The following is a 7,422-nucleotide window of genomic DNA, read 5'->3' as shown; positions in this document are numbered from 1 at the left end:
AGAGAGTAAAATAGTAAATTATTTAAGTAATAATTATTATTTAGGCTATTGCTTATGATTTTGTCAGTCAGTTTTGAAAACTTGTTTTCCCAGAGAAGCATAGAACCAGAAATCCCAGCACAGTTAGGCAGTGAAAAATACACAAGGAATATTTTATCCAAAATCCTAAGAAGACTCTATTCACTATTTAACATACCTAAAAGTTAGTCATGCTGAAGTAAATAGCAGTATTTGATCAAATACTTTTTTCTTGCTATTTTTATTCTCTCCCCTCCTTTCATTTCCAAGAGGCTGGGGTCAGGCAAGGCAGGGGCTGTGAGCGAGGGATGCCCCTGGGAACAGCTGTGCAAAGCTGGCTGAAATTGCCAGAGCTCTGTAAAACACAGGAGTCCTCGGTTTGGTCTTCCGTGGCAGATCAAGGTGTGTAACAGAACAGGTTCTATTTCTGTTGAATTAGTTTGTTAGAAAATCATTTTTACAGAGGATTGCCACAGAACAGTATGACATAGTAGCAAAGTCCATGCTGTCAGCAACCAGCCACGTGTCATTCCCCGAGTAATAATGAAACCACTTCTGATGGTTAATAATTTTGAGAACTGTTGCCCGTGTCCATTAGATCACTTTCTGCATCTGTTCAGCACATCTGTGAATGTTGACTGAACTATTACAGAGAGCTCTGCAAATCAGATGGAGTTTGGCAATATATATGCCTCACTGTGGCTTCAGTGTTGCTCTAGGACATGCTCTGGACAGCTTTCCCGAGCTGCACGGAAACACAGGCTCATGCTTACCTACCCTTTAAAAACGATTGTGTGTAGGAGGCTGCTGAATGAAGGAGAGAATTGAGACCTCTACTAGCAGAAAATGGTGGTCCAGAGTCACAGAACTGATGAAAAATTTGTGGTGTTGGTTCAGTTATTAATAATCTGCACCCTATTCCAAGGGGATTAGGAGGCTTTGGGAATTCATTTTCTGTATCAGCATGATGGCTGGGGAGAACACTCCCTGCAAAACCTCAGCGTGGAAGTTGTATAAGACGATTAGAGCAGTACAGGAACACTAAGTGAAATAATGATCTTAAACTAAATTTAAGTGCAAGTGCTTCATAAAAACAAACATGTCTCAGTACCTCTTATCCATAAATCATATAATTTTAGAAGTTCGGTAGATTGCTTGAACAGCATCCAGCATCCAGCTTTATATAACAAGGCTATAAACGCTAGGAAACTACTTTTAGCAAGATTGCTTAAAACGTACTTTTGTCTGTTTCTACCCAATTCCTGATGAACGTGTGAGAGGAGTTATCTCCTTAGAGACTCAGGTCGTCATCCGCTTCTGTGCAGCTCCAAAACTCTTTCAGGCAGCTGAACAGGTACCAGAGACCTTCAGCAGAAGCAAGGAAGGAAAAACTTGTCATAGGAGGAAGGGAAAGGATTTTTCTCAGCCTTTTTATCCCTTAAAGGGGGACAAATAACTCTTTTTCTATTCCAGGTCACCCTTAAGGAGCTCTGCCTTTGCCGCTTGACACGGGGTCTCTCCCGGGGCTCTCGGGGGAACCGGCCTGCACGGAGCGAGCGCGCCGAGGATGCCGCGGCTCGGAGGCACTCGCGACCCGCAACATGTCAAGTGCACGTGACGCGGGCGCCAGAGGAACAAGGCAGGGACGGATAGGCAGGCGGTGCTCCGAGAGCTCAGATCCCGCTTACGGCCGCAGGTGTGCATTACCTGGGTGGGGAAGGCGGCACCGCTCGCTGCCAGCCGGGGCCGGGGTTCCCGCGCCGCGTGACGCCCTCTCCGCTGGGCAGCCGCCCGCGTTCACATCAGCGCTGCACCAATCTCTATACTCGGGCACGTAAAAAAAGAAAGCGCGATGCTACAAATGTACTATTGGCTCAGATTCACCTTTTCATGTCGGGGTGTGATGTGGAGTTCTTGTTAGAAATAATTCCTAAGGAGTAACTGAGACTGACCTGAAATGCAACATACCCTTCTGTAGGAACAATCTGCCTGGTAATCTGTTTCTTATGTTTAACTAATGCTCGACCCTTAATATTACCAAACTAAGCACTTCTTATTGGCCTCTCAAATAATGAAAAATAACTGCAGACCTTTCAAAGGGGCTTCTAAAAGCCCTTTCAAATAAAGATTTCCAAAGTGTATGCTTGTCTCTACAGCACAGAAAATTTGCACCATCCCTGGCAACTTCTCTGCTGAGTRGAATACATGCACATCAACCTGATTTTAACAGGTCACAGAATAAGTTGGGCATTTAAAAATATCTGCCTTCTTAAAAAGACAAATGAATATATCTTGTGTGGAGCCTTCAGCAAAGATTGTTGAAACAAAACAAACAAAACAATCGTGGTAATCTTTTAGGTAAGACTTATAATGTAGAACAACTTGTCAGTGCAGGTTAAAGTTTTAAGGCCTAGCAATTTTGACAGTGTCCCTTTAAGCACAGCGAAAGCACAGGGACTAGTAGGACAGGAAAAGGTCACTTGGTCACACGTATCTGCTGCCTCTTTTAAGTTTATCTCAAGACCCACGAGGCTTGTCCCAATTAATTATTTAAATACGCGGGGAAAATATTTCTGTAGATAAAAAGCTACAATCAAGTTCTGGGGAAGCTACAGGATGGCTAGTGTCAAAAATAGTGCTAAAAAGAAGCTGAGACATGATATCCAATCTACAAGCTTAAGACGCTAAGAGAAGTGATTTCTATGCAGCAGCATTTATATGTTTCTTTGAAACGCACATACAGTATCAGTGAAATGGGAACTTCTGGATTTTCACATATCCCTTTGTTTTCTGCTAAACAGTTATGTACTGCAAAAGGTCACCAAACCCAAATTGACAAGCTACATGTGGTTATTTAAAATAACTTTATTTCCATAGACAACTATCGATTATGTTGTTAGCCATCCAGATAAGTTTCTTATACRTATATGGATACTCTGAAACCGTTTGTCCCAGATATTACTCAAATACCTATAAATGAAAGCAATGAGAGAACAATGATTGTGAAATGGACATTCAGAAGAGCACAAGAGATTCAAACCTTTTATTTCCTTGGTAATGCAATGGAATAGTAGTCTAAGGCTTTCCAAGTGATTATGTGTGTCTTCAAACAGGCTTTCTATGATTTTTCTCTAACTCAATGGAGAAATTATGTGGATAAAAAGCAAATGCACATATTCACTTGGTATGATTTTGGTCTGTCACTGTTTCAGGGAAAAAATGAGTAATACGTCACAAATTCCAGAAAGCCTTTTCCATTCCATTTTTGGAATATAATCTCTCCCTATGCCACATATAAAGAGAAAGGAAATTAAAAAAAATACTATATTTTTACTTCCTGCCGCAACAAAAATCTTTAAATGACAGAAAATAAATACATTTAAATGGTCAAAACAGTCTTGCTTTCCGTAACAGATTGTCTTTCTTTTCTGTCTCTCTACCAAGCAAATTAATATTCTCTATTAGATCTAGCTCAGCTGTGAGCCCCAGAAAAATATTGATACTGTACCTGCATTCTTGCACATTGCTTCTTGGCATTTCCTGGCTCTCCTACAGCAGAGAGGCCTATGCTACCATTCCAGGGAGAGGCCAATTAATTATTGTGTTTGTTCTGCAACAAATAGTGTGACCCGTGACCTTATTCTTTTAAAACCGCAATTTTTGCATTTGGTTCTGTGACTCAGACCTGATTTGTTATCTTTATGTAACAGCAAATGATAAGACATAAATATGATGATAACACATTACCTTTGTTTTAATAGAAAAAGGAACATCTTTTTCTTTTCAGTCACATGCACGCACACACGCACACGCACCCATAGTGGATTTTTAACCATCTGTTGCAGTTTAAGGGGGAAATATTTGTGCGAATCTCCTATTTAAACACTGGCCATGCTGCCGTGGTTCCGCTGGTAAACTGAGTATCTGGTATGAAGCAACACAGGCGGATTTCTGAATAACAGTGGATACCAGCAGCCGGAGATGGGAACATTTTAAAATGTTTAATTGTAGCCAAGTACTTTTGTCTTCTAAAGGTGGGACCTACAATGGACTCTGCTTGAAAAAAATCTCAATATAGYGACTCTGCTTCTGTTTCTGTCACTTCATTTCAACTTTTCTGTGATTATTATTACTCCTCATTCCTCACAAAGACATTTTCCTGAAGATAGATTAGAAGAAAACATATTTGTGAATGTATGAACAGATTTTCTTCTTATGATACATAACTTTGGCATGCAGTCAGGAAATGATGATAATCTTTTTCTCTATCTTCCCTTGCTAATGAAGAGAAACTGCCTCTGGAGTTAAGGACAAAAGGTGAACTCTCCCTGAACACAATTTACACCTGCTGAGCACATGATTTCGGGCATCTAAAATTCTTGTCTTGGCAGGTGTCCCAGGGACCAAACCACATGCACAGACTAAGGAGGTAATATTTTCATCTAGACATTAAATAAAAAATAGACTCAAGAGAGATGAATTCTGTGATACTTCAAGGCATCTCATTTTTTGTTTAACCTTGTAAAAATCTTGCAATATTCAAACTTAGGAAGACCCATTTTACCAAGCAGTAACTAAGACAAAACACAGCTGTTGTTGAGAAGAGTCTAATTAAGGGGGTAAAGAATTGTCCATCCCTCATCTGTTGGTACCTGGGTCTTGAACATTTGGCAAACCTCTTCAGGAAATGGAGAATGCTAAAAAAMCACAATCTTTGTATGTAACAAATTTCACTCATTATTGGATTCCCCTTCTTATGGGAAGAGTAATACAGCTCTCATTTTCTACCCCCTTCAAGGACTGGTTGGTTTGGAAGACTTTGTGAGACACAGAAGATTAGGAATGCAGAATGTACTCACTTGGAAACTGCACATGTAGATACATTTCACATTGATGCACTCTCTTATTTTGAACCAACTAAAAGTTATCACACATTGATAAGGATAATGCAGCCATGTCTAGGTAGATGACAATCTTGTGGAGGGAGAGGGTAGAATTTTGTTCAGTTCAGTTCTAGCAAGCATGTTTTCAATATCTGTTAAGAGAAGAATGAAGCTGCAAAATTTAGTGCCATGTTAGTGTATATATGGTAGGTATTTGCATCTAAAAATTTCATTTGTTGGATCATGGTGAAGTTATGAAAATTATTTACCCCAAATTGCATTTAAATCCTTTTCCCTAAGCCAATTTCTTCTCTTCCTTTCTCACCCTCTCCCTCCAAAAGAAGASAAGCAGTGAAGCCATAAGCCTCTGGGCTTTGTCTGGAGGTGTCTCCATTGCAGTTCTTCCTGCAGCTTCCTGTTCAGCTGACATATTCCCATGGATTCCAGTCAAAGTATACAAATCTGAGCTGCTACTCCAGGTCATGTTTTAAGACATTAGCAYGTCTCCTAATTTGTCTGGGATAAAAACTGCTTCCAGCATGGGTGGCCTGAATATCACTTAGTTTGCAAAACTTCTGAAATCTAACCCTTGTTTACTGACTTTAAATGCCACCTAGAGAGCTGATAGCTGTACATTATTATTGCAGCTTCTAATTTAGCTCATCTGGTTATATCTGACCCTCAGCGTACATATAAGAGGGAAGGATTGGGTTCCTACGGCCTCCTCAGATGAGACCTGTTGCTGACATTTAGCTGGCTGACAGGAGCTGGAGCATGCCTCAAGGACACTGTACGTGGGAGGGAGATGTGCCCCATCGCTCATTGCAGCAGCAGGTTGTTTTTCTGTTCCTGATAGCAAACACATCTCATGCTGCCTGTAAAGCATGTTGACTAAGCACTGAGCAAGGAAGAACAGCAATAAAGGCAGTTCCTGGGAGTCAGCCAGGTAGCATGGTTAGAGACACACGCTGATCCCTGCATGTCTGGAAAGCAGGGAACCACGGACAGTACAATGCAGAGGAGATGCRGGGCTCCTGCATTTGTGGCACCGACTACAGCAGGCAACTGTTAAAGGCAGCGGTGTATAGACAAAGATAGACTCATAGAGGTGTGTGTATGGGTATGATCCAGTCACTGGATCAGCTAGTGTTTTGCTCCTGCATGGAAAAGGAGATCCCAAACACTTGCAAGACCATGACTGGAGCGCACAAAAAATGTAAAGTTGCAGGAGAAAGCACAGCCAGAAGTACAGCAATGAGTTTTGGACGGGGAGGAAGATCCTGATGTACTGTTAATTAGTGTCTGGCTTTCTCACTGCAAAAGAAGCACGAGCTGGTGCTTCGTCCATAAGACTCCCCCAAAGCAGGGCCATTTGACAGCTCCTACAGAGGAGGCCCCAGGAAGCTGGTGACGTTGGGTACTGGGATGATAAACGAAGAGGACCATGAGAGACTTTCGTTCTTAACAGGGAGTCTTCCAAATCTTGTTGCTTGGTATTACAGAACAGAAGGCAGTAAGCAGAATGAGGATACACAAAATTTCTCAAGGCATCACTCAGGCTGTGCACTTTGCAACTCATGTACAAACCTTAACGGGCAAGTGTCTAGTCTCATTGTTGGAAGTTTGAGACTGGAGAAGAGCTGCTATCTTAGAGAACAAATGAACTGGAATGCTTTCAGTTTAGAAAAATTGAAATTCTTCTTTCTCAATATTGAATTGTTCTTTCTCAATAAGAAAGAAACAGGCCTGTATAGCCTGTGCTGCCCCTATACTTGGTACTGTAGAGGATTTCCTCTCCCCGATACTGCAAGGGAAGGCCAGCTTGTAGCATCCTGTGGTAGACTCCATCATCTGTGCCCCAAATGGGTGTCATGCAGCATGGCTCAAGGCRGAAAGTTTGGCTTCTCCTGCTCTACAAAGACTTGGATTAACTGCTGAATTCTGCTGCTGCCAAGTCTGGTAAAAATGAGTAGTTCAGCAGGGTTTCACGAGAAATTTCAGTTGAAGTAAGAGAGCTGGCAGCGCTATCAAGTCACTCGCAGACACAGATTGCATTTCTTAACCAGCTTCTTGCCATGCTATAGCCGGTGGAGAGGAAAGTAAAAGCTGTGAATCTGGCTCTGTATGTCCTTTGTGTGCTACCTGTTTTCCTGCAGATGGACTGTCAGAGATTTAGTATGTTTCTGGTCAGGAGCTCTTGGATCTCCTCAGTGAATCACCCACGTTACGAACACCGTGACTCTGTCACAAATCAAGAGACGCGGTGGMAAGGTCCTCTCTCTGGCCACAAGTAGTGAGGCTCTCTGGACTGCGATTTAGTCTCGTGGACAAGTGGGGGGATCAGTGGCAGACGCACAGTCATTAATGTAACGTGATGGATCCGCTCTCCATTGAAAGGGTTTGTGACTCGGAAATGGCTCTGCCTGCGGCCCGAGCCGAGCGCCGGGAGGCTCCCGGGAGAAGAAGCACGCGGGCCAGGGGCTCTCGCCGGCCCCAGGCGAGGCCGGGCCACCCCGAGCCC

General features: G+C 42.5%; 1 long non-coding RNA gene across 1 annotated transcript; it reads right to left on the bottom strand.

The window, feature by feature from the left end:
• Positions 1-257: 257 nt before the first annotated feature.
• Positions 258-1,835, bottom strand: LOC146596215 (uncharacterized). Its single transcript, XR_014895785.1, has 3 exons — positions 1,726-1,835; positions 1,258-1,383; positions 258-373 (listed from the first exon to the last, which is right to left on the bottom strand). It is a non-coding gene; the product is annotated as an uncharacterized LOC146596215 (long non-coding RNA).
• Positions 1,836-7,422: the final 5,587 nt, after the last annotated feature.

The sequence above is a fragment of the Rhea americana genome, unplaced genomic scaffold (assembly GCF_003343005.1).
Source record: "Rhea americana isolate MKP2758 unplaced genomic scaffold, rheAme1 scaffold_206, whole genome shotgun sequence".
NCBI classification, from domain to species: domain Eukaryota; kingdom Metazoa; phylum Chordata; class Aves; order Rheiformes; family Rheidae; genus Rhea; species Rhea americana.
This window is presented reverse-complemented; position numbering and strand designations above follow the sequence as displayed.